Source organism: Phocoena sinus, chromosome 1 (assembly GCF_008692025.1).
Source record: "Phocoena sinus isolate mPhoSin1 chromosome 1, mPhoSin1.pri, whole genome shotgun sequence".
Lineage (NCBI taxonomy): Eukaryota > Metazoa > Chordata > Mammalia > Artiodactyla > Phocoenidae > Phocoena > Phocoena sinus.
Genome location: NC_045763.1, coordinates 812,719 through 838,682, shown reverse-complemented (window position 1 = coordinate 838,682; position 25,964 = coordinate 812,719). Strand labels below are relative to the sequence as shown.

The following is a 25,964-nucleotide window of genomic DNA, read 5'->3' as shown; positions in this document are numbered from 1 at the left end:
ATGGGCTGCAGCTGCGAATCAGGCTGGGGGGCGGTGACGGGACCCCTTGAGGTTTAAGGGGACAGCTGCATTGCTGGGTGTGTCCTCCTGCTTCCTTCAGCCAAGCTGTGCAGGCCTGGAGGAGGGCTCCTGGATTTGGTCTGGAAAGGGCAGCATAGGGAGGGCTGGGGGCAGGAGGCTGAGCTGGCTGGAAAGGGGTGATGAGGGTTGGAGACCGCAGGCTCTTGCAGTGAAGAAGTCCATGGGGTGGGGAGTTGTCGGAACTGGGGAAGCACAAGTCAGATGGAGAGGTGGGAGTTGGTGGGCCTAGGGCTCCATCCATGGACATCCAGAAGGTTTCTGAGGACACTGGAAGCTACAGGCTGCTGACAGCTGACCCAACTCTCCACCTCCTTCCCCTCCCCCACTAGGGGGTCTTCGCTTCTCAGCTGCCTGGCTGACTCAGCTGCATTTGCAAGGGTGGTCCATCTGTCCCTCCTGACACTCTTTCCCGTGGTCACACCTCCCTGCTCAGGTGGCCATTCCTGACAGGAGGGCCTTGACCATCGAGGCCACACTGCCCACACCTGCCTAGCTCACACGAGCCCCACGGGCACCTCCGAGGACGGGCCCTGACCCCGTACTGCAGGGCGTCTGCTCCGCGGGCAGGCGGAAGCCGTGAGTCCCTGAGGCCGACCTGGTCCAGCGTGGGTGGGGATCAGCGTGCGCTGGCATATGCATGTGTGTGTGCGGGGTGCAGAATGCAGATGTGGGGCGCAGAGTTCGTTACGGGGCGTGTGTGCTGGGCGCATGTTCGGGGTGCAGAGTGCCTTTGCCGGGCACCGGGTCCGGTGGCAGGCTCCCACTCTGCGGCCTCTACCCACGTCAACCTGGCTGGGAACCAAGCGGGTCGGCAGCAGGCAGACCCACGCCAGCGCAGGGCTCCGCGGGCCAGCCCCTGAGGCGCGCAGCCCGGTGCGGGCGAGCGGCAGGTCAGCCTCGTAGGCTTCTGGAACGGGTCCCCGAGGGCGCGGTGCTGCCCCTTTAAGCGGCTCGCGTACGCGCGCGGGGCTGGCGCAGGGCCGAAGCGCGCGCGCGCGCGCCGGGGACTCGGTCGAGCGGTGCGTGCGCGCGCGGCGTGCGCGGTGACGCGACCGTGGGGTTTCCCGAGGCTGCGGGCAGGGGCCGCCGCGCCCATCCCGATGGCTGGAGGCGTCTGAGGGGCGGACGGAGGCGGCGGCGGCGGCGGCGGCGGCGGGAGCGGGCGCGGGCGCGGGAGTGGAGCAGCCGCCGCGGGACCGACAGACTGAGCCTCGCCGGCGCACCTGCCCGCAGCGCCCGCGGAGCGGCCCGAGCGCGACCATCTCCCGGAGCGGCGGCCGAGGCGGCTGAGGCGGCGGGGAGCGGGCGCGGCAGGCGGGACGCGGTGTCGAGGTGAGCGTGGCGGCCGCGGCCCCGACCCCAGCCCAGACCCCCAGCCCCGACCCCCACCCCCGCCCCTCCCCCTCCCCTCCCCAGTCGCCCGCCCGCCCGGGCCGCCCCGCCCCCACCCTCCCCGCCCCCACCCGGCCTCCGGATCGCGTCTTCCTGCCCCGCCCGGGTGGGGTCCGCGGTGCGGGGGCGGGGGCGGTGGGGACCCCGCGGCCGTCGGCCGGGACCGAGACCGAAGTCCCGGGCTCGGGCCTGGATTGGGGCTCCGGGGTTTGGAGTCCAGGTCCGGGGCTCTGGTCTGGGGTACTGGGTGCAGGCCTGCGGTCCGGGTCCTGGGGTCCGCGGTGGGGGCGGGGCCGGAGGCTCCGGGGTTTGGGGTCCGGGGCCGGCGCCCCGCGTCTGGGAGGTGGCCCGGAGGAGGGGTGCCGGGCGGGCCAGGGAACAAAGGCGGCCGCGGCCCTGCCCCGCGGCGGGCGGTGGGCGCCGTCCTTGGCCGCGGGACGACGAGCTGCGGGAAAAGCGGCCTTTCGGCTGCCCGCGGGGAGGCTGGCGTCGCTGCGGCGGAGAAATGAGGAAGCGGCGCCGAGGGCGCGCGGGGCGGACAAAGCGCCCGGCGAGCGCGAGCCCCAGCCCCGCGGTCGCCGCGGGCCCGAGCCGGGCCGCCCGAAGCCACGGTGCGGGTGCGCAGCCTGCGGGCGGTGGCCGGGCTCCCGCGCCCCGCGCCGAATGAATGGCCCCCGGCGGGCCCGGCAAGATGGCGCGTCCGCCGCGCGGCCTTTGTCAGCCGCCGCCCGCGCCGCGGGGCTCCGGGGGCGCCGCCCGGGGGCGGGGGGCGGCGGGCGAGGGTCGGGGTCGCCCTCTGCCCCGGCCGGGTGGAGGGTGCTGGAAATTCCACCCAGGGATCGCTGAGCCATCGGACTTTGGAAAATCCTCCTGTATTTTTCCTTGCGAGTTGATGCTTGACTCAAGTGGTGTTTAAACATCTCTGAAGTCCTTTAAATTACCTCGTTGGCATACCCAAGTAGGTTTATCTACTTAATTCCTCTTTATGGAACCTTTTTAGTTAGGATTGTGAGACTCACTGACTGAAGGAGAGCAGCGATGGTAGGGGTGTTTATTTTGGGAAAGGAAGTTGGTGGACGTTTACAGTTAAAGAGTACGTTACTGAGTTTGTGCATAAATGATGTAAAAGTCGTAATCTGTAGTTCTGGTTTGGGGAGTATTAGAGCCCCTTTGTGTGTGTGTGTGTGTGTATTTTCATTTTGTTACCTGTTTGGTAACACAGTGATCTCCACTAACGTTTAATGATTAAGCAGTTGCTTATGAGATTATTAAGAAAATATGTAGATTTTTTTTGTAGTTAGCAAATAAGTGGAAGTATTAGCTTTGTGAGGAGTTCCCTTCCCTTCAGCCCCAGATACTGGATAAGGTCAAAGCTATTGTTATCGATAAGATTTCTACCTGAGTTCTTTGTTTTCTAATTTGAAGCTCTAGTCTTTTGGGGGTGGAGGCGGTTTGTATTTCAAAGAAAGATTTCAGTTTGCGTTCTATTAAGATAGGGCCTGTTCTGGATTCTTCCGGAGGCACATATTGCAAAAAGAAAACGAACAGGCAGTTCCTTTTTTACTTCCTTACTAATATGGGTGTGTGGCTGGGGATAGGGCTGGTGCCACCAACATGGAAACAGGTCTTAGAACCTCCAGACGGCAGAACTGGGTGGTAGCTTTTGGCTCGATTTAACTTTCTGACAGAGCTGTCAGAAACGGAGTGCAACTGGAAGGGTCAGAGGCCGACCTGGCAGGATCCTGTCGGGGGAAGATTCCCAGCTGCTGTAAGGCTGGACCGCAGGGCCTCTCTCCTCCCGAGACTCCCTCTGTTATATGCCTCTGGTTTCACAGGCACTGTAAATGCTGCAGTGTTTTCTTAGAAGGTGAGAGTTGAGGAAAGCGACGTTAAGTTTTAGGATTGAGCCTGTGGCTCGCTCCCGGTTCTCCCTGCTTGGGGAGCCAGTGTTAGGGGCTGCCTCTCATCTTCTGTGGAAATGGTCAAGAGTGTGCTTATAGAGAATATTGTTCAACTATGCAGTTTTGATTCAGAGTTGACACTTTCTTAAATGAACATGCCCATCAGACAAGAATATTCCTTTTGTATGATATCTGAGTTTACGACAGAGCTGTATTTATGTCATCAGGCGTGTAGTAAGCAGAATGTTCTTTAATGATACCTTAATAAAGATTTCTCTTTGTTTGATGTCTTGAGTTACTTCTGTTTCAGGGGGAGTTGAAGTAAATTCCCTCAGATTTCATTTTAATCTCAGAAGAGATTTGAAAGGCTGCCAAAAGGCTGTCAAATCTTTTCCATGCTTAGTGGCTTTGATTTCAGAGCTTGGAACACCTAGGTCTTATATTGACCACATGAGAAGTGCACAGATTTTATGAGGAGTTAATTTATTTCTCAAAGTTTTGTTGCTGTTAACTTTTTATTTTGCTAAAATTTTCTGTTATCCTTTAGTTTGATTGGAAAAGTTGTATTTCTACAATTAGCTTTGAGAAGGGTCTTCAGGACAGCTGTAGACTTGCCTACCATCAGTTGCCTTTTTAGCCAGTACTTTAATAAATAAGGTTTTATTGCGGACGTGCAGTATTGGCATCAATTACAGTCTCTTCATTGGATTGCTGTTTTCTCTCCCCAAAAGATTTGGCTCATGTTGGCTTCTAAATGGGATTAAGTTCTTACTGTCTAGAGACTTTGGCTTTGGCATTAGTGGATTGGTAATAGATATTCTCAATTTTGTTATCTGGGCTTGACCATATGGCGTGCCATGTTATTTTAAAACCTTTATTTAGGATGAGTCTAATAAGGCCTTGAACAAAAAGTTTTAGAATTTTTTAACCCTGGTATAAATTCTGATCTCTCGGGTTTGCATTTCTAGATAAGAGTGGTCGGAGAATTTATGAAGCAGGCAGTTTAGTTGTGTTTGGTTTAGTGAACATAGAATGAGGGGATAAAAACAAATTTAAACTGAGATCAGAGAAATAATTTATAAAACTGAATGTGTAACATTACTGGGAGGAAGAAACAGTCCAACTTTTTATGGAGAGTGTGGCTGTGTATAGAGTAATGCAACGTTACCCTGACTCTTCTGGAAAATGAAGAGTCCCACTTCTTTTTAGAGCTGTGAGTTTTGTTCCACAGCTCTCGTTTAAGAAAAACAGGCAATCGTAGACACTTGATTTGATCGGTGGATCAGAGGAATGCTAAAAGCTTTTGAAACCTTTTAGCCCCCTTGTTCTCGTTGCAGTGCCTACCATTAGGTGCCACAGTAATTGATGGAAATTCCTACTGACTTGCAGTGATAGAAAAGCTTCCCATTTTATAGCCCAATATTGCTTTCTTTGAGAGACTTGAGTATTCCCTTATTTGACTTACTAAGTTAAAATTCTGGGAAAAAAGCCATTTTTAAAAAGTTAATGATTAAAAGACCAAGTCAAGACTATCAAAAGTAATAATTCTGAAGAGATTATTAAGTTGCATCCATGTTGCCATTGATAAAAGGTTGTGATTGAATAATTAGTTGCCGCAGGCGCTTTTTTTTTTTTTTTTTTTTTTTAAGTGAGGGGGCATTGCGGGATCTTAGTTCCCTGATCAGGGATTGAATTTGGGCCCACGGCAGTGAAAGCAGAGTCCTAACCACTGGACTGCCAGGGCATTCCTGGTCCAGGCTTAATAATGTACTTTATCAAGGAGGGAAAGGCTATTTACTCTTTAACCTGTCAGGACTAGAATACTAAGGGGATTGAATATATTCTTGTTTACTTGTGGGTAATTGTGTGTTTATACATGTCTGCGTGTCTTCTGACTCAGTCCTGTGGCAATTGTAAAATATATTCCGCATGCAGATTACAAGTTCTCTTGACTACCTCCAAGTGTTGTAGTTGGTAAAGCTTTAAAAAAATTCTGGACACTTTCTAATTAGACAAGAAAATGTTAAAGCTTCTACAACAGGTTTCCAAAAAAAAAATTGTCCTAGGAACTTTAAGATAATTCCTGAATTGCTGGGAGGGAAAGAAATTCACTCTTTTCTTAAGGGACTGAGACTGCCTGAGTTAGAACCCAGTTGTGTAACTGAACTTGCTGGTGTGGATGTGGGTTTGACTTCTCTGTGTCTGTTTCTGCATGTGTAAAAACAGGCACACTAGAACCTCCTTCCTAAGGTGGTTGTGAGGATTGAGTTAGCATACGTGTGAAGCACTTGGAACAGTGCCTGGCCGCAGTGCTCTGTTAGAGGATCACCGTTTCTGTTGCTTATGGCCTTGCTTTGTAACAGTTTTGTTTTTTGTTTTTTTTTGGCACGCGCGGCATGAAGGATCTTAGTTCCCTGACCAGGGATTGAAAACGCTCTCCGAGGAGTCTTAACCACTGGACCACCAGGGAAGTCCCTGTGACAGTCTTTTAAACTACGATAAAGGTAGATTATAGAGAATTTAGGAAGACTCTTAACCACTGTGCACCACCAGCGAAGCCCCCATCACTTTAATTTATTACCTTACTTTCTCCCAAGTCATCTCTGACATTCTTTCTTTTCTCAAAAAGCTTTTTTTTTTTTAAATTAAAATATAGTTGAGGGCTTCCCTGGTGCACAGTGGTTAAGAATCTTCCTGCTTATGCAGGAAACATGGGTTTGAGCCCTGGTCTGGGAAGATCCCACATGCTGTGGAGCAACTAAACTTGTGTGCCACAACTACTGAGCTTGCGCTCTAGAGCCCGTGAGCCACAACTATTGAGCCTATGAGCCACAGCTACTGAAGCCCGCGCACCTAGAGCCTATGCTCTGCAACAAGAGAAGCCACCACAATGACAAGCCCGCGCACTGCAACGAAGAGTATCCCCTGCTCGCCGCAACTAGAGAAAGCCCACGTGCAGCAATGAAGACCCAACACAGCCAAAAACAAAATACATTTATAAAAAAATATAGTTTATGTACAGTATTATGTTAATCTCAGGTGTACTACATAGGGCTTTGACATTTGCATACATTATGAAATGATCACCATGATAAGTCTAGTAATTCTCTGTCCCCATTCAAAGTTATTATAATATTATTGACCATATTTCTTTCTTTCTTTTTTTTTTTTCCCCTGGCCACGCCACGAGGCTTGCGGGATCTTAGTTCCCTGACCAGGGATCGAAACTGGTCCCCCTGCAGTGGAAGCGTGGAGTCTTAACTGCTGGACCGTCAGGGAATTCCCCCTATTGACCATATTTCTTATTCCGTGTGTTACATCCCTGCGACTTATTTATTTATTTATCTTATTTTTAAAATAAATTTATTAATTTTATTTATTTATTTTTGGCTGCGTTGGATCTTTGATGCGCGGGCTTTCTCTCTAGTTGGGGCGAGCGGGGGCTGCTCTTCGTTGCGGTGCACGGGCTTCTCATTGCGGTGGCTTCTCTTGTGGCAGAGCATGGGCTCTAGGTGCACAGGTCTCAGTAGTTGTGGCATGCCGCTTCAGTAGTTGCGGCGCACGGGTTTAGTTGCTCTGCGGCATGTGGGATCTCCAGGACCAGGGATCAAACCGGTGACCCCTGCATTCTGTGTTGGCAGGCGGATTCTTAACCACTGGGCCACCAGGGAAGTCCCCTTATTTATTATATAACGAGGTTTGTACCTCTTAATCCCCTTCACCTGTTTTGTCCTCCTGCCCCTTTCTGGCTACCACCAGTTCTCTTTGAGTCTCATGAATAGCTATGAGTCTGTTTTCATTTTGTTCAAAAGGCTTTACTTTTTTTTTTTTTTTGCGGTACTCGGGCCTCTCACTGTTGTGGCCTCTCCCGTTGCAGAGCGCAGGCTCAGCGGCCATGGCTCACGGGCCCAGCCGCTCCGCGGCATGTGGGATCTTCCCAGACCGGGGCACGAACCCGTGTCCCCTGCATCAGCAGGCGGACTCTCAACCACTGCGCCACCAGGGAAGCCCGGCTTTACCTTTATAGGACAGTTTTGATCCTATAATTCATTTTGAAACTGGTAAAGTGATTGTTTGTTTTTTAAAGCTCTCACTTCCACCTCCCTTTATGATGCTCAGTTATTTGGGATTTCACAAAACATTCTTTGGCATCCCTTAATTTGCCAGCTAGTGACAATGAAATATTTTTCATATATTCTCAAAAGCATTATAACAGGAAATTTGTTTAACAAATGCTCATTCAGCATCTTCTCTGCTAGGTGCTGAGTCTATAAATTATAGAATGGGTGTGGCCCAGGACCTTATGTTATAGTTTAACAGGGAGGCTGACAAGCAGTTTATGTACAAAGGTGAAAAACAAGGGCGGTGGATCACAGGGGCAGCTAACCTAGAGTTTAATGATGGCTTCCTAGGGAAAATGGTTTTTTTTTGGGGGGGGGGGAGGGTTGTCTTACATTCCTTTATTATATATATGCAGATCTGTTTTATGTACAATACTTGGTTCTGTCAAGTAATCTTATCAAGGTATCTACTGGTAATCTTCCCCAAAATGGATTCAGGAAAATTAGATAATTGTGCACTTCATGACTACCCAAATGAGGGACTTCATTACTGATTTCAGTTTTGGGGCCACACAAAGAGTTCGAAATAGACTTGGACTGGGTTAAGGCAATAAACATGAGCTGAAAGAAAACACAGATTCAGAACAATCGATTAGACTATTTTGCTTGCGTGAGAGTCACAATGTGAATAGCATAGGTTGTGCAGGTCTCATCGCTCTTTTGTTTCAGTGCAAGGGCTTCTGAACACCTCCGTGTGCGTGACTGCTGGTGGCGGGGGAGGGAGGGAAGCAGCCTGTGTGACCTGTGGGAGACTTCCCTGAGGGCTCATTTCTTCTCAGCCTCTCCTTTCTTGGGTTCTTGTTTCAGTTTGTAATCAGCCAGGGTGACCTTGATGGCATCTTTGGCTATCATGGAGCAGTACAGTTTCACAGGGGGAAGGCAGACCTCCTTGGTGATATCGGTGTTTTATGTTTGTTTAAAAATGATTTAAAAATTTTTTTTAATATTATTTACTTTTTGGCTACGCTGGGTCTTAGGTGCAGCATGCGGGATCTAGTTCCCTGACCAGGGATCAGACCCAGGCTCCCTGCTTTGGGAGTGCGGAGTCCTAGCTGCTGGACCCCCAGGGAAGCCCCCGTGTTTTTATTTTTTTTGTAATATAAATTTATTTATTTTTAATTTATTTAATCTTGGCTGTGTTGGTTCTTCGTCGCTGTGCGCGGGCTTTCTCTAGTTGCGGCGAGCAGGGGCTACTCTTTGTTGCGGTGCGCGGGCTTCTCGTTGGCAGTGGCTTCTCTCGTTGTGGACCACGGGCTCTAGGCGCATGAGCTTCAGTAGTTGTGGCACGCGGGCTCAGTAGTTGTGGCTCACGGGCTCTAGAGCACAGGCTCAGTAGTTGTGGTGTATGGGGTTCGTTGCTCCGCGGCACGTGGGATCTTCCCGGACAAGTGCTCGAACCTGTGTGCCCTGCATTGGCAGGCGGATTGTCAACTGCTGTGCCACCAGGGAAGCCCCGCCCCCTGTGTTTTTGATGGTTGTGGCTTCCTCCACTGTCTTCCCCTTTACCCACTTGCTGGCTGACAAGCTCGAGGCAATGGCAGAACCACAGCCAAGTGTTTTAAACCTGCCGTTGACCATCTTCCTCTTTTCATCCTCTTGAATCTGTACTTTCATTACGTCACTGTACGCTGGAGCCCCACCAGTCTGGTTCCAACATTTTTGGATGTTTTGTTAAGGAACCCCACTTTTGGGGGGTTTTCATAATGATCAACAACCTTCTTGTGGTAGAGCCGAGCCAGAGCTGACGGGTGGGTGGGCAGGCGCGGGGCTGGAGCAGCAGGGCCGCCACTGTCTTGCAGGCTTGCTGGAAAATGTTTAAGTTGAGACTGAAAGGGTTCTCCAGTTGGAGGCTGCCTGGCTTGTGGAGGGGAAGGAAAGAGTGTTCCAGGCTGAGGAGATGGTTGTGTATGCTTTTCATGCAACCAGTTGGCTTCCTTCACCCACTGTCTCCAGCACGTATAACAGTGTAGTGCAAGATAGGTGCTCAGTAATTATTTATCGAATGAAAGAGAGCATGGGTTGTCTAGGGACAGAAGTTCCAAAGGGCTGGAGAGTGGTGAGAAATGGACACTGAGAGGTCAGAGCCTTGGTAAAGAATTTGCACTTTTACATCGAGGGCTCTAGGAAGCCCTCAAAGGGTAAGGAGATGTACCCGATCAGGAACATCACTTGGTCTTGAACTTGGAGTGTTCTCAGAGGAAGGAGGAAGGCGGGTCAGATTCCAGATGGGATGCTGTAGAGAAGAAGGGGGTCTGGGCCAGGGTAGAAAAGCTGGTAACTGGTGACTCAGATGCTTAGGTGACTGTGTGGAAGGTCAGAAGGGAGCGAGCGAGTACAGGTTTCTCTCCTGGAAGTCCGGGTGCCTGTTTTGCATTTACTGAAATGAGCAGTGGTTTGATGGGAAGACAGTGAGTGAGTCTTTGCACCTTGGGTTTGAGGACCCCAGGAGGCGTTCCCACATTTTGCATTAGAACACACCGCCCTTTACACTTTCTGCTCCTTCTTGCAAAGCTCTTCTCGTGGAGGTCTGTTTGGACCATCCACTCCTTTCATTCAGGTCTTTGTTCTAATATCCCCTCCTTAGAGGGTGTTCTCCACTCTCATTAATCTCTGTCTTCCCTTGCTCTGTCTCCCTAGTCTCTATGTTGATCTACCCACTAGTTCTAAGCTCCATGAAGACAGGCACTTTGGTTCACTACAGTATTACCAGTATCTGAAACACTCTGAAGTGTTTGTCCAATTGTAGATTTTTGTACACGTGAGTGTGGAGCTCTGGAGGAGTGGTCTGGATGAGTTATTATTATTTAGCTGGTGGTTGAAGTCTTGGGTTTCACCATCACTTAGAGCGAGGGGTCTCGAGTACAGTCTGTAGACTCTGGGGCTCATTAGGTCCAGGCTGCTGTCATGATCATATTGAGATGTCATTTGACTTTCACTGTGTTGACATTCCCACTGATGGTACGAAGCAATGCTGGGTGACACTGCTGGTTCTGTAGCAGAAATCAGAGCCGTGGTACCAAGCCAGTTATAACGGTGATTGTAGTCATAGTATTCCTCACTGCTGTGAATTTGTGGTTTTAAAAAAAAAATCCAGTTTAATCAAATGCCCTTGATGAAGCAGTCAAAATTAGTTGTGTTAAACTTCAACCTGAGGACCCATCTTTTTACTGGCCTGTGTGACAAAATGGGGAGTTGGCATAAAGCACACATGCATCTTAACATGTGAGGGCGGTCTTCTGGACAAGCAACTCTGCGATCGCTTGAGTTGAACAGCTGACAAAAAATGATGGCTGTTTAGACAGGGGAATTTGGCAGATATTTTCATAAAAACGAACGAAGTGAACCAGATACTTCAAGGAAAATAACTGACAGTATTGTTGGCAGTGATGAAATTTGAGCTTTCAAATGGAAATTTGAATTTTGGAAAACTTGATTCTGCTACCATGAGCTTGACAGCTTCCCAGTACTTAAAGACTTTTTTTTGCAAGATAGGAGGTGATGCTAACGAAATGTTTCTTTTTTTTAATGTTATATAATAAAACGTGTCAACATTTGGAAGATCTGCTTAACTCAGTGAGCTGATATTTTCCAAATGGCCTGTGCTTGATGCTACTAACTCACAGATGGGTGAAAGATCCATTCAAAGCACAGGAATGGAGTGAAGGCCCTGGTGTTTGATGTAACAGTATGCAAAGTTAATTGACATAGTTTCAGATTCCACAGCAGAACTACCCTTTTTTTAATATATAAATTTATTTATTTTTGGCTGTGTGTTGGGTCTTCGTTGCTGTGCGCAGGTTTTCTCTAGTTGCGGCGAGTGGGGGCTGCTCGTTGCGGTGCGCAGGCTTCTCATTGCGGTGGCTTCTCTTGCTGCGGAGCACGGGCTCTAGGCACGCAGGCTTCAGTAGTTGTGGCGAGCGGGCTTAGTTGCTCTGCGGCATGTGGGATCTTCCCGGACCAGGGCCTGAACCCGTATCCCCTGCACTGGCAGGCAGATAACCTCTGTGCCACCAGGAGAGCCCAGAACTACCCTTTAAGAAACTTACCACTTGTCAAGTTTTGATGTAGTACCAAAAAAGACTGTCTATATTTATTTGAAAAGGCTGTTACAGTACTCCTCTCTTTTCTTCTTTATAAATTTATTTACTTTATTTATTTTTTTTTGCTGCGTTGTGTCTTCGTTTCTGCGCACGGGCTTTCTCTAGTTGCTGAGCGGGGGCTCCTCTTCGTTGTGCTGCGCGGGCTTCTCATTGCAGTGGCTTCTCTTTGTTGAGGAGCGCGGGCTCTAGGTGCCCGGGCTCAGTAGTTGTGGCTCACGGGCTTAATTTTTCCGCGACATGTTGGATCTTCCCGAGCCAGGGCTTGAACCCGTGTCCCCTGCACTGGTAGGTGGATTCTTAACCACTGCGCCACCAGGGAAGCCCTACTCCTCCCTTTTCCAACTACGTATCTGTGAGGCTGAGTTTTCCTCATCTCCTTCAACCAAAACAAGATATTGTACCAGATTGAGTGCAGAAGCAGATGTGAGAATCCAGCTCTCTCTACTTGAGGCAGGCATTAAAGAGGTGTGCTAAAATGTATAATGTTGCTGCTCTTCTCACTAAGTTATTTTTCTAGTTATTTCTTTTTTTTTTAATTTAAAAAATATTTATTTATTTGGCTGTGCCGGGTTTTAGTTGTGGTACGCAGGATCTTTGTTGCAGCATGCAGGCTCTTAGTTGTGGCGCCCTTAGTTGTGGAATGCGGGATCAAGTTCTCTGACCAGGGATCGAACCCAGGCCCCCTGCATTGGGAGCGCAGAGTCTTAGGCACTGGACCACCAGGGAAGTCCCTCTAGTTATTTTTTGTAAAAATATTATTTATGGTAATATGTAATAGGCTTATTAAACTTCTTTTTTGTCTCTGCTTTAGTTTCTAGTGTAGTAAATATCCATTGATATAACCCACATAAACAAAAGCCCCTGGAATCCTCAGTAATTAAGAGTGTAAGGGAAGCCTGAGACCAAGCCTCTGAGCAGCAGTGATTTGGAGAGCAGTGTGGTGGTTAAACTGGCCGGGGCACGTCAAGGACCTTAGCCCCAGGTGCCTGCAGGGACCAGAGAGGTCCTCCGCTGGAGACAGGTGCCCTGTCCTGATGTGTCGTTATAGGTGTAGAACTGTGCCTTTTCCTGGGGAGAAGAACCACCCAGAGATTCTCTAAAGGTTGAAGACCCTTTGGTGTAGCTTGGGTGTTGAGGCATGGCCGAGGAAAAGCAGCTTATAGGAGTGGTCAGAAGTTGGAAGAACATCAGAGCAGTGTCAGTGCTTAAGAGAGTCTCTGAGAGGGAAGGGAATGGTCAAAGAGGCAGATTTGATTGGGATTCAGCGATCAGGACTCCCCAGGGCCGATGAGTGGCAGTGGCTTGTGGGGAGGCTCTGAAGGAAAGGGGTGGAGAGGCATGTGGGGTTGAGGGAGGGCTCTGTTCCTGCCTTCATTTTTTTTTTTTTTTTTTTTTGTGGCCATCCTGCATGGCATGTGATTTCTTAGTTCCCCCAACCAGGTTCAAACCTGTGCCCCCTGCAGTGGAAGTGCAGAATCTTAACTGCTGGACCTCTAGGGAGGTCCCTGTTCTGCCTTTATTTTATTTTATTTATTTATTTTTAAAATAAAATTTATTTATTTATTTTTGGTTGCGTTTGTGCACCGGCTTTCTCTAGTTGCGGCGAGCGGGGGCTGCTCTTCGTTTTGGTGCCGCGGGCTTCTCATTGCGGTGGCTTCTCTTGTTGCGGAGCACGGGCTCTAGGCACGCAGGCTTCAATAGTTGTGGCACACAGGCTCAGTAGTTGTGGTTCGCGGGCTCTAGAGCGCAGGCTCAGTAGTTGTGGCACACGGGCTTAGTTGCTCCGCAGCATGTGGGGTCTTCCTGGACCAGGGCTTGAACCCGTGTCCCCTGCATTGGCAGGCGGGTTCTTAACTACTGCGTCACTAGGGAAGTCCCCTGCCTTGATTATAGACGGAGTAGCTTGAGCACTGTCACGTGAGGAGCGCCTGTAAACAAGGGGAGGGAGAGTGTCAGTGAAATGCACATTCATGGCTGAGCAGTACCAGCTGGCAGCTGGTGATGGGGCAGTGATGAGAGACGCCCACCCCCCTCTGGTGAGAGGGACGTCATCTGTCCGATGGCGGGTGGAAAAGGTTGTGCTGGAAGAGAAATCAGGACAGGGCAATAGAGATGGCTGATTTCATTTTAAAAGGGTGGTGGAAACATCTGAAATTGAGAGCAAGGGGAGGTGAGGGGATGAGGCAGGCGGCAGATACCTGGGCAAAGGGAGAAGCCCCAAGACAGGACTGGGCGAGGAACTGAAATAAGAGGGCTTGGGAAATTGAGGATGGCACGGAAGGACCGTGGCCCTTCCGTCCTCCACCTGCAGTTCTCTTGGCAGTAGATGAACTTGCGTTTTGCAGATGACCCCAGTGCTGTTAGCTCGGCCTTGTTAGGTTCCTACTGTGCTAGCTAGGCACCATGCTAAGAGCTTGACGGTGTTACTGTTTGATCGTCTAATCGGCTCTGAGCCAGGTCCTGTGAATAGCCCCATTTCATAGGTGGCTAAACCTATGGGGAGATTAGGTAATTGGCCAGAGTCACAGCCAGGAATCTGTGGAACCCACGTTTGAACGTCAGTTGTTTGCCCCTAGAGCCCGTGCTCTTAATTATTACACCATGGACCATCTAATTTGAGCTCCTCTCCCCTACTCTTTCATCTCAGAGGACTTCTGTGTCTGCATCTGCCTCCTTCATATGTTGTTAAAGGGAGGATTCTTCCACTTGAGAACATATTCACCAACAGTTTTATCTTTAGTTTCTTCTTCAGGGGCTCCTTCTATTCTGTCTTCAAACGTGACTAATAAGTCTTATATAACTTAATCTCCCAGTTAATCTTGGTATATTTTTCAGCCACTATTCATATTTTTCTCTGTTTAAAATTAAACTCCCTGGACAGGAGATCTGTCTTCACTGCCTCAGTTCCTTCATCTGTCCTGTCCTCAGTCTTTTTTTTTTTTTTTTTTTTTAATATTTATTTATTTATTTTTGGCTGCATTGGTCTTAGTTGTGGCGTGTGGGCTCTTCGTTTTGGTGCGGGCTTAGTTGTCCTGCGGCTTGTGGGATCTCAGTTCCCCAACCAGGGATCAAACCTACGTCCCCTGCATTGGAAGGTGGATTCTTAACTGCTGGACCACAGGGAAGTCCCCCTGTCCTCATTCTTTGAGGGCCTTGTCCCTGTTCCCCCTAAGTTATCACTGTTACTGTTTTCATAAAGATGTCCTTTTCAGTAAGTCCATTTTACTGTCCCCAGTTTTTAACTGTTGTACTTTAATAATAAAAGTGTTTAATTGTTTATTGTACAAAATTAGGATTATAAAAATGAAGGGGAAAGGACTTCTCTGGTGGTCCAGTGGTTAAGAATCTGCCTTCCAGTGCAGGGGACGTGGTTTCGATCCCTGGTTGGAGAGCGAAGATCCCACATGCTGCGGGGCAGCTAAGCTTACGAGCTACAACTACTGAGCCTGCGTGCCCTAGAGCCCACGTGCTGCAACTAATGAGCCCACACTCTGTGACTACTGAAGCCCATGCACTCTAGGGCCCGCGTGCTGCATCTGCTAAGCCTGTGACCCACACTTGCTGAGCCATGTGCCACAACTACTGAAGCCTGCATGCCTAGAACCCGTGGTCCACAACAAAAGAAGCCACCACTTGCCGCAACTAAAGAAAGCCCGTGTGCAGCAATGAAGACCCAATGCAGCCAAAAAAACAACCAAAACAGGGCTTCCCTGGTGGCGCAGTGGTTGAGAGTCCGCCTGCTGATGCAGGGGATGCGGGTTCGTGCCCCAGTCCAGGAGGGTCCCACATGCCGCGGAGCGGCTGGGCCCGTGAGCCATGGCCGAGGAGCCTGCGTGTCCGGAGCCTGTGCTCGGTGGCGGGGGAGGCCACAGCAGTGAGAGGCCCACGTACCGCAAACAAACAAACAAACCAAAAACAAACACAAAAATGAGGGGGAAAGTCTATAGTTTACCTATCTGGAAATAACCTATAATATTATGTTGTTGTATTTTCATTTAGTTTTGTCGTTCATGCACATGTATTCAGAGATTCCCCCACCCCCCAGATTGGAGATCACACTGTATGTGTAGATTTTTAAGTTTTACTTTTTCTACTTTGTTACACATTATGTTTACATCTTTGAAAACATGACCAGTAACTACATAACAGTTGATGGTGTTCCTTGCTCCATGGCTTCTCTGTGCCCATGTGCTGGACATCCTGGCTCTGCAGTCTGAGCTTTGAGGCTGTGAGCAAGTTGTGTAACTCCTCTCTCGGTTTTCCCGTCTCCTGGGCTGGTGGTGAGGATGAAACGAGATGGTGCAAATGGAACACTTACCCCCGTGCTTAGCGTGGCGCAAGCACTGACGTATTTGCTTCCGTTACCACCCCTGCCTGTGACCTTTGCCTCCTTTGCCTTCCTCCTTTCCTCACACGCTTCTCCAAGTCGACCCCTGCTCTTTATTTCTGACTTTGTGGTTGCTGTCTTGCTTAAGGTTCTCAGGGGTTCTTCTGCGTGGCTCTGAAATGCTACTCTTAGTTTCCTGGGGCTGCAGTAACAAATTACCACAAAAGGAGTGGCTAAAACAGCAGAAATTTATTCTCATAATTCTGGAGGGTGGAAGTCTGACATCAAGGTTTTGACAGGGCAGCTCCCTCTGATGCCTCTTTCTGGCTTCGGGTAGTCGCTGGCAATCTGGTTTCTGCCTGTTTTATGTGGCCTTCTCTCTGTGTCTGTCTCTGCTCTTATAGGAACACCAGTCATTGGATGAGGGCCTATTCCATTGTGACCTCATTTTGAGTTAAAACTAATTATACCTGCAAAGACCTTTTTTCCAAATAAAGTCACGTTTACAGGTTCCAGGTGGACAAGAATATTCAAGGGACACTTTTCAACCCACTGCCGTTACCTAGAGCTTCCTCCTGGGCCCTGTTTTCGTTGCGTTCCCAGCTCTCTGTCTCCCATGTCTTTACCGTCCTTTCGTGGCCGAGCTAGTAAAAGGAAGTCTCAGTTGCAGGTTGAAGAAAACAACAGAGAGAACTTAGGTGGAAAAGGAAAATGTCTTATCGGGGTTTTGGATGTCTCACAGAACCAAAGTTCAGGAATAGAGCTGGGCTTTTTGGGTCAGCGTGGGGTCAGAGGATGGAGAAACCATTCAGGGGTCTCTGCCCATCTCATTTCCATTCTCCTTGTCTGTAAGTGCCTCGATGTTTCTGCTTGCAAAGTAAAAAAGCTCCCTGAGGGCTTCCCTGGTGGCGCAGTGGTTGAGAGTCCGCCTGCCGATGCAGGGGACGCGGGTTCGTGCCCCGGTCTGGGAAGATCCCATATGCCGTGGAGCAGCTGGGCCCGTGAGCCATGGCCGCTGAGCCTGCGCGTCCGGAGCCTGTGCTCCGCAACAGGAGAGGCCCGCGTACCGCAAAAAAAAAAAAAACCTCCCTGAAATGGTCATTTTTCTCTGTTTTCATCATATTTTGCCTCTTGGCATTGAACTCACTTAACCACCACCTCTTTAAAACACACTCTTCTCTTAGTTCCTGGTTCTCCTTCTGCCACTTTGTCCTTCTTGGTTTCCTTCCAAGGTTCCTCTTTTGCCTGCCCTGCCTGCCTTCAGTTGTCTGGTGTTTCTCCATCTTGAGTCCAGGATTCTCTCTGTTCTTGGGCTCTCCTTAGGTGATCGTGGCTGTTCCCATCTGTTCTTATCTGTTTTAAATGCTGTTTACTGATAGTTTTGAAGACTCTCAAATTTATATCTCTACTGCAGCCTTTCTGATCTCCAGACTCGTCTGTCTTCGTGTCCACCTGACATCTCCTTACTTTGCTGTTTCCACTGCTGAGTCCTTGATCCTTTAGGTCTCAGCTTGAGTGTCACCTCAAAGAGGCTTTTTCTGGCCACCATTGTTGCTCTTGATCACATTGATTGACCACAGTTACTGCTTCATGGTGTTCCCCTCAAATTGTGTTTGCAGAGTTGTGAGGCTCTGTCTCTCACTCTCCCAACTAGCACAGGCTGGAAGTAAAGGGTGTGCCAGTTGGGCTCTTCATGTGGACAGGGTTAGGTCTTTTTTTTTTTTTTTTTTTTTTTTTTTTTGGCGGTACGCGGGCCTCTCACTGTTGTGGCCTCTGCCGTTGCAGAGCACAGGCTCCGGACGTGCAGGTTCAGCGGCCATGGTTCACGAGCCCAGCCGCTCCACGGTATGTGGGATCTTCCCGGACCGGGGCACGAACCCACGTCCCCTGCATTGGCAGGCGGACTCTCAACCACTGCACCACCAGGGAAGCCCGGTAGGGTTAGTTCTTGAACCTGAGTCAGACCCCCTGAAAGTGTCCGTCGGTCCATCTGTAAGCCTGAGACTCAGGTGGTTTAGAGGAATGTCCCAAGCGAACGTGATACACAGTTAGGTTTGGGGACAGTGGCCTGTGAAACCACTTAACTAGGGCTTAAGGTCTAGGTAGTTTTCCGGAGAATGGATAGGAGGGTTATTGGAAAGGCTTGAGATTGCTTAACCACTGTTGGGGTGTGGGTTTGGGGATGGCTGCTGTAGACGCAGAGAGATGAGAAGGGAAGAGGGCAGGGAGCTTTTCCTGGGAATCGATGCACTCAGAGCAGGGAGAATCTCAGTGCCTAACACTGATTGGCAAGGCATTTAAAATGTGCTTTTTGAATCAGTAACAGACCATCATGTCCTCTTTACATTTTCTTAAAATATGGGAACTGACCGCACACATTTCCCATAATTTAAAACTTGACATATTCGGGAAATGCTAAGCTGCTGAGTAGGGTGCTACACTTCAGCTATGAAAGAAGAGCTTTAAAACAGCAGCTCTTCTACTTTAAACGTTTGTTCACAGATTTAGATAATGCTAGCTTAAAAAAAGAAAAGCTTCTGAAATGGTTGGGCTCTGTCTTCCTGGGTCTGTGGAGCCCACTCAGCAGCTAGGGTTTGAGTGTCTCGGCGGCCAGGACAGGGCCAGTGCTGGAAGGACCCTCTAGGCAATTTTTGTTTTTTGCAGCTGTCTTTTTTCTTTTGTGGAAACAGAAGAATGACATCCTTGAGGGTAATTTTTGCAGGAATAGGTTATAATCGCAATAGAGGCGATTGCTAATGTCCATTCCACTAACTGACCTTTGGGTACCAGTGAGGAGGGAAAGGACATATGTGAAGGAGGAGACAGCACAAAGAACGCCCCCCAAAGCAGTGGCTCCTTCCTTCCCTCGTGGAAGTGCCAAGCCCCTGGGAGGCGCAGGCAGCATTCTCCCCTTGCTTTTGGTCTCCATTGTTGCTTGTCTGCAGACATCTGTGGTTAGTCGTCGTAATGTGTGGTGTGCTACAGGGATGCTGCCTAACAGCCAAGGGTGAGCCAGCCCAAGACCTCACCGGTCCAAGGCTGAGAACTCTGACTTGAACTAACACGCACCCTGCAGTTAAAAAAACGTGCTCATGGCCTTGCATCAGTTACCTGTTGGTGCATAACAAACTGCCCCCCAAACTTAACGAGTTCAAGCAATAACTGTGTGTTCACCACTGGCAGTTAGGGCTCTGTGTGGTGGGGGGCTCTGCCCACTCATGCGTCTGCAGTCCATTGGCACTTCTGGGAAGGCCTTACCTGCATGGACTTTTCGCCAGGCTGCACCTCTGTTCTCCATGTGACCCTTCCAGCAGGCCGGCTCAGGCCTCTCAGGGTAGCCGAGTGGTAAGAGGGCGGGAGCAGAAGTTGCTAGGCTTCTTGAGGCCATACGTAGAAGTCACACAGTGTCACCTTTGGTACATTCTGTTGGTCGGAGCAAGTTATGAGGCCTAGTCCAGACTGGAAGTGTAGAGAAATAGTGAACCTCGTTCTTACAGGAGGAGCTGCAAAGAATCTGTGGCCGTTTCTTAAATCTCTCAGGACCTCTCTATAGCATGACATTTAGAATTGCCTGCTTTAGGGTGTCCAGTTAATACTAAGATTGCTGTGGAATGGATTCCAGAAGTGAACTGCTTAAAGGCATCAGTTTATTTAACAGACATTTGCCATATACTTACTTTCAGCAAGACACTGTGATTGGTGATGTGCAAGTACTGGGAAATAGCTTCTAATCTCTCATTCTTTGGGGGAGGACTGTGAACTAGTGGGTAAGCAAGTTTCAGACCTGTGGTGAGCGCTGCAAGACCCAGAGTGGAGAGAGGGCACTTGGTTTTAGGTTAATTGGGAAAGGCCGTTCTGAGCAGTTGGCACCTGAAGGAGGAGAAGCCAGGTAGGAGAAGAGCCTGGTTACTTCAGGTGCAGAGAACAGCAATTGCAAAGGCCCTGAGGTGGGGAGAGGCCAGCGTGGCTGAAGCTTTGTGCCCCGGGAGCAAGGCGGTAGAAGTCAGGGTTGGAGAGGAAGCTGGCCTTGGCCACCTGGCCCAGTTTGCCAGGCAGTGTCAGCTTCACCCGGTGAGCCGGGATTCTGTGTGGGGAGTGCCCTCTTTGACTATTAGACGTGCCCTGGTGGACAGTGCATTTTATGGTCACTCTGACGTGGAGGAAAGTTTGATTCTTTCCCTCAGTGCGGTGGACGCCACTGCACAGTTCTAAGCAGGAAGTGACCAGATGTGAATTTTAAAAGGTGGTTCAGTTGCCGAAGGAAGAATGGATTGTTGGGGTGAAAATAGAAACAAAGATCATTTAAGGGATACTGTTGATGAGAAATGATGTAGCTTGGCTAAGGATGGGGGCTGAGGAAGTGGGAGTAAGTGGACAGACTCATTTCTGCTCTGGAGGTCGAGCTAGCCACGGTGCTGATGATCTAGGACTATTCTTTTTTTTTGTTCTGGCCGTGCCTGGCAGCATGTGGAATTTTAGTTCCCCGGCCAGGGATGGAACCTGTGCCCCATGGAATGGCAGCACGGAGCCCTTAACCACTGGACCACCAGGGAATTCCCCTAGGACAGTTCTTAAGCGCTTGCTCTGCACCCTTAGGGGCCGATGATGGTCGGGCACTGAGATGAGGCCAGATGGGTGGCTCAGGTTTGTTGACTGTCCAGTGGGGACGAGAGAGCCATCCTTGGAACATTTGAAGCTCAAAATGGACACAGGAAACCAAGTGCAAGTGTTGGCTCGTAAGTATGTTGGCCTGGAGTTCAGTCTGGAAGTCATAGGTAATATTTCAGTTCTTGTGAATGACGCTCTCACCTGCGCCTGGGAGGTAGGAAGAGGAGGCGACGGGATGCCCAGCCAGTGAAGGAAGGATAGGGCAGCTCTTCCTCAGTAAGGAGGGTGGGGATCCTGCATAGAGTGCTGTTGAGGGGTCAGGTGAAAGGGGTCCCTCAGATTTAGGGACTGTAGGTGCTAGGTGGTGGGCAGCGAAAGACATTGCGGGGAGTTAAAACATGGGAGTTGAGGAAGGGGAGACCACCTATGTAGATGTGGCTTCAGGAAGTTTTGCTGTGGGAGGAGGGGGCAAGGAAAGGGCTCTGTAGTTGGTGGGTGATGAGGGGAACCGTAGAGTGGTCTGTTTTTAAATAGGGAGCTCCTAAACCCGGGTGTTTATTTGGGTGCATTCAGAACTCGGCTGTGTGAATGACTCCCCTGGGATCTTATTAGCTGCAGATCCTAATTCAGTCTGCAGCCGAGTGAGTGAGCTTTCCTGACTAGCTCCCAGGTGCCGCTGGCGTTGCTGGTCCTTGGACCACACACGGAGAAGCAAGCACAATTGATGTTGTTAGAAACTAGCTGGTAGAGGGAGTTGATGCAGTAACAGAAGGCTGACCGCCTTAAGAAAAGCTGGGGCGGCGGGTGGTTCTTACCTATCTCATCACTGGTGCCAGCTGTTTGTATTGGCCTTTCATTTCAGCTGGTCTCATGGCTTCAAAGTTTGTCCTAATGGGTATGCTACTCCCTCCAGCCGAGCAAGTTAGCTGTGACATGGGATGTGATAGACCTATTTTCATCAACTCTTTTTTTTAAACATCTTTATTGGCGTATAATTGCTTTACAATGGTGTGTTAGTTTCTGCTTTATAACAAAGTGAATCAGCTATACATATACATATATCCCCACGTATCCTCCCTCTGGTTAACTCTTGTGAGGTTAAACAGCAGGTTTTTTTTTTTTTTTTTTTTTACACGGTACGCGGGCCTAGGCTCCGGACGCGCAGACTCAGCGGCCATAGCTCACGGGCCTAGCCGCTCCGCGGCATGTGGGATCTTCCCAGACCGGGGCACGAACCCACGTCCCCTGCATTGGCAGGCGGATTCCCAACCACTGCGCCACCAGGGAAGCCGCTAAACAGGAGTTTTAATTAGCATAGAATTTAATTTGTTTTATGTCGGAAAAATGGGTTGAAGTAATTAGCTTTCAGCAAATAATACCTTCCTGTCATTTCAGCAGCTCTCCTGGACGTAACAGGCTGCATAAAGTGCCTGCCAGATAAGCTCAGAATTTTAAGGTTTGGAAGAGACAAGATGAGATCAAGAAAGATGGCTTTGATTGGGAGGGGGAGGGATTAAATTTCAAACAAAACAAAAGATTGGGTTTTTTTGTTTTTGTTTTTGTTTTTTTTGCGGTACAGGGGCCTCTCCCTGCTGTGGCCTCTCCCATTGCGGAGCACAGGCTCCTGACGCGCAGGCCCAGTGGCCATGGGCCATGGGCCCAGCCGCTCCACGGCACACGGGATCCTCCCGGACCAGGGCACGAACCCGTGTCCCCTGCATCGGCAGGCGGACTCTCAACCACTGCGCCACCAGGGAAGCCCCAAAAGATTGTTTTTTCATCTAAGACATGTAACGAAGCAGCATTACAAGTGGGTGCAGGCTAACATAGGTGTTCCCTGATAAATTGAATATAAGTAACTCTGTAGCTTTTTACATACTGGCCTGTTATACACTTCGGGGTGTTCTTGGGGAGAGAGTTTGAGGGTAACTGGGTCAGCTGGCAGGAGAGGCAGAGAGGAGGAGCCAGGCACTTGCTGAATAATGGTGATTGGACAGGCAGGTTCCTCTCACTGCCACCCCCTTGTCTTTCCTGCGTATTGTTCCTGTGACTGAGCTGGCTGAGATTCCTGGGCAAGGAAGCAGGGACCTAGGAAGGCTCCAGCTCCAGGTGCACCTGTGCTGCTGCCCCTGCCCTCCTGTGCCCTCGTCCTACCTCAGGGACACCAGGGGAGAGAGACCTGGGCCACAATCCATGCCTGTGGTTAAGCCCTTTGTCCTGAATGCTTGGCTGAAATAAACTTCACGGTTGCTTTAGATTGAGCGTCTGTTTTTAGTGTTGTTGCGGAGGTCAGTAATCTGAGCCATGCTAAGATAATGGTCAGAAAAGTCAAAGAGCAGAGGTTCATGACAAGAGCCATGGGTCTTACAGAAGCTTCTTTTTTTTTTTGTAAATAACTCCTTTATGGAAACTAACTTTAGAAATAATTTTTTTGAGTTCTTAGGCAAATTGACCAAGGTCATTTTTTTTTAAATGATTGTTAGGCCTAAAACTCTTCTCTTTTTTTATAAAGAGAAAAACATGTTGAAGTCAGCTATAAGACCTAACTTAGGTACATTACTGAAGAGATAAAAAAGAATTTGAATAGACCTGAACACAGAATTTGAATGCAGGTCTTCTGTATGTACATGCTGGGATATTTTTAAATTGTCACCTAATTTGGACAAATAAATATTTGAGAAGAGTCAGTTCTATAAAAGAAAGATGAGGGGAAAGTGTTCTATTAGATATAAACAGGAAAGTTCTATAAAGCATAGGTAGGTAGAACAAAGTAGTCTAGATAATGATCTATAAATTTATGGGAATTTACTTCTTGATTAGTGTAGCATTTTATTATTTTTTTAAAAAATTTATTTATTTATTTTTGGCTGTGTTGGGTCTTCATTGCTGCGCACGGGCTTTCTCTAGTTGCGGCGAGTGGGGGCGACTCTTTGTTGAGGTGCGCGGGCTTCTCATTGCGGTGGCTTCTCTAGCTGCAGAGCACAGGCTCTAGGTGCGTGAGCTTAAGTAGTTGCAGCATGCGGGCTCAGTAGCTCTGACGCATGGGCTTAGTTGCTCTGCGGCATGTGGGAGCTTCCCGGACCAGGGCCCAAACCCGTGTCCCCTGCACTGGTAGGTGGATTCTCAACCACTGCACCATCAGGGAAGCCCCTAGTGTAGCATTTTAAATCAGTTGGGAATGGATGGTTTGTAATGTAACAGATGTTGGATCAACTGGCAGTCTGTTGGAAAAAATAAAGTGGAAAACTCTACAACACATAGAGATTCTGGCTGGATTAAAGACTTAAATGTAAAAATTAAAACATGGAAATATTAGAAAATTATTGTGAGAAGTATTTTTTAACCTTTGAGGTGGGGTGTTTGGGGAAAGGGTTTCTTAGCATGACACTAAGGTCATAAGCCATAAAAAGATTATCTGCTTGAATACTCAGAACATACTTATAGCAAAAGATATCTGATAGAGGAATTTTGTTTTTTTGACCTCGCCAACATGGCATTTAGGATCTTAGCTCCCTGACCAGGGATGGAACCTTCACCCCCTGCAGTGGAATCGGGGAGTCTTAACCACTGGACCACCAGGGAAGTCCTGATGATAGGGAACTTTGAACTGTAGTTCAAAGACAAGCAAGTTGGAGAAAATATTAGCTATGCATATATATATATGTATATATAAAAGATAAGAGGTTAATATGTTGAGTATAAAAGGACATTTCCAAACTAAATTATTCAGCAAGTTTATTTTTAGAAATTTATTCACGGGGGGGGGGGGGGGAAAAGTAAGAGAATCCTTGTTACAGCATTCATTATAAAAACAAAATAGTAAAAACAGTTTCTGTTAGAAACCTTCTCCTAGGGGCTTTCCTGGTGGTGCAGTGGTTGAGAGTCCGCCTGCCGATGCAGGGGACGCGGGTTCGTGCCCCGGTCTGGGAAGATCCCACATGCCGTGGAGTGGCTGGGCCCGTGAACCATGGCCGCTGGGCCTGCGCGTCTGGAGCCTGTGCTCCACGACGGGAGAGGACACAGCAGTGAGAGGCCTGCATACCGCAAAAAAAAAAAAAAAAGAAACCTTCACCTAGAATTTTTGGTAAGAAAGCAAAAAATTGTCAGTAGTTACTAGAATATAAGTTCCATGAGGGCAGAGATCTTTTTTTTTTAATCCACGTAGGTAGTTTTTATTTAAATATAAATGGCATTATACTTTATGTACTTTTGTGTATCTTAACGTATTTTGAATATATTTCCCGAGGGCAGAGATCTTTATCTTTTTTATTCCCTAATATCTCCTCAAACAGTGCCTGGAATGTAGTACATCTCAAAAAATATTTGTGGAATGAACCAGTGGATGAATCTAAATGCCCATCAGTGGGAACTGGTTAAATTAAGGTACATGCAGAATACTGCGAAGCTGTTCAAAAAGTTTAAGGTAGCCCTGCTTCATTGTCCTGAGGAGATGACCGCAGTGCAGCAGATAAAGTCTGGAAGAAATACACACCCCTGGGCATCCCTGTGAAACATGTTATTTCTTGGGGGTAGCTGGGGACAAGGAACGTGCTGTACAGTAAGATAATGTTTTATCTGTATTTTCTGTGGAAGAATACCAAGATCATTATAATTAGGAAAAAGATATTTTCACTTTGGAAGAAATGTTAAAGCAAATTATTTATATGTGGAAGTTTTAGAAGCTCTCTCAAAGTTAGCATGACTGAAATGAGAATATTATAGAAATTTCATAGTTTTAGTTTGTTTGCCTTTGTTTTTTTTATTGAGGTATAATTGACTAAGTTTGCCTTTGAGGTAAAAGAGTTTTATTGGTGCTATAGTCTGCTCTTTTGTAGCTTTTTTGGGAGCGGGGCGGCGCGCCACGCGGCCTGCAGGATCTTAGTTCCCCACCAGGGATTGAATCCCGAGCCACAGCAGTGAGAGTGTGAAGTCCTAACCACTGGACCGCCAGGAAAGTCCCTCGTAGCATCTTATATTCCTGTTCTGTTCTGCATCCTTTCACTGGTTTTTGTGTAAGAATGGATGCTGTGGATCCTGTTACTATTGACATAACAACTACAATCTATTGGTTTTTAATAACAGTACTTTTCAGTAATGTTAGACAGTAACACTCTTCAGGAAATCTGCATGGGCCAGTCTGGCAGAATCAAAGACCAAGTGAAATGTAGTTGGTCAGGTTCCTTGTAGCTGTATAGACTTTAAGTCACGTGAAAGAAGAGAGAGACACGACAGGCACCTGTAATGAGCCTCCAGGACTCAGTGGGGACTGTCAGCTGAAATGGAGCCTCCTGGCTAACAGTGTAAATTGTAAGAGGTAGAGTTCAACTTCAGGTGTACGTTTGTGGGGGGAAAATCTTTTGTATAATGGGTTTTTCACAGTTAATTGGCAAGATTACATAGTTTGATTTAAAGACTCCAAAGCTCATTTCCTGGA

The 25,964-nt window shown here is 48.5% G+C and overlaps 1 protein-coding gene across 6 annotated transcripts in view; it reads left to right on the top strand.

Annotated features, from left to right (window-relative positions):
- The first annotated feature begins 1,145 nt into the window (after nucleotides 1–1,145).
- Nucleotides 1,146–25,964, top strand: part of GNB1 (G protein subunit beta 1) — a 93,120-nt gene continuing 68,301 nt past the window's right edge. For 2 of the 6 annotated variants that reach the window (XM_032653350.1, XM_032653316.1), the window contains exon 1: nucleotides 1,146–1,413. The gene's annotated coding sequence lies outside the window, so the exon portion shown is untranslated. Of the gene's footprint in view, nucleotides 1,414–1,586; nucleotides 1,694–25,964 lie in introns of those variants that run through there. The other 4 variants (XM_032653308.1, XM_032653299.1, XM_032653332.1 and 1 more) reach the window with 3 other exon arrangements.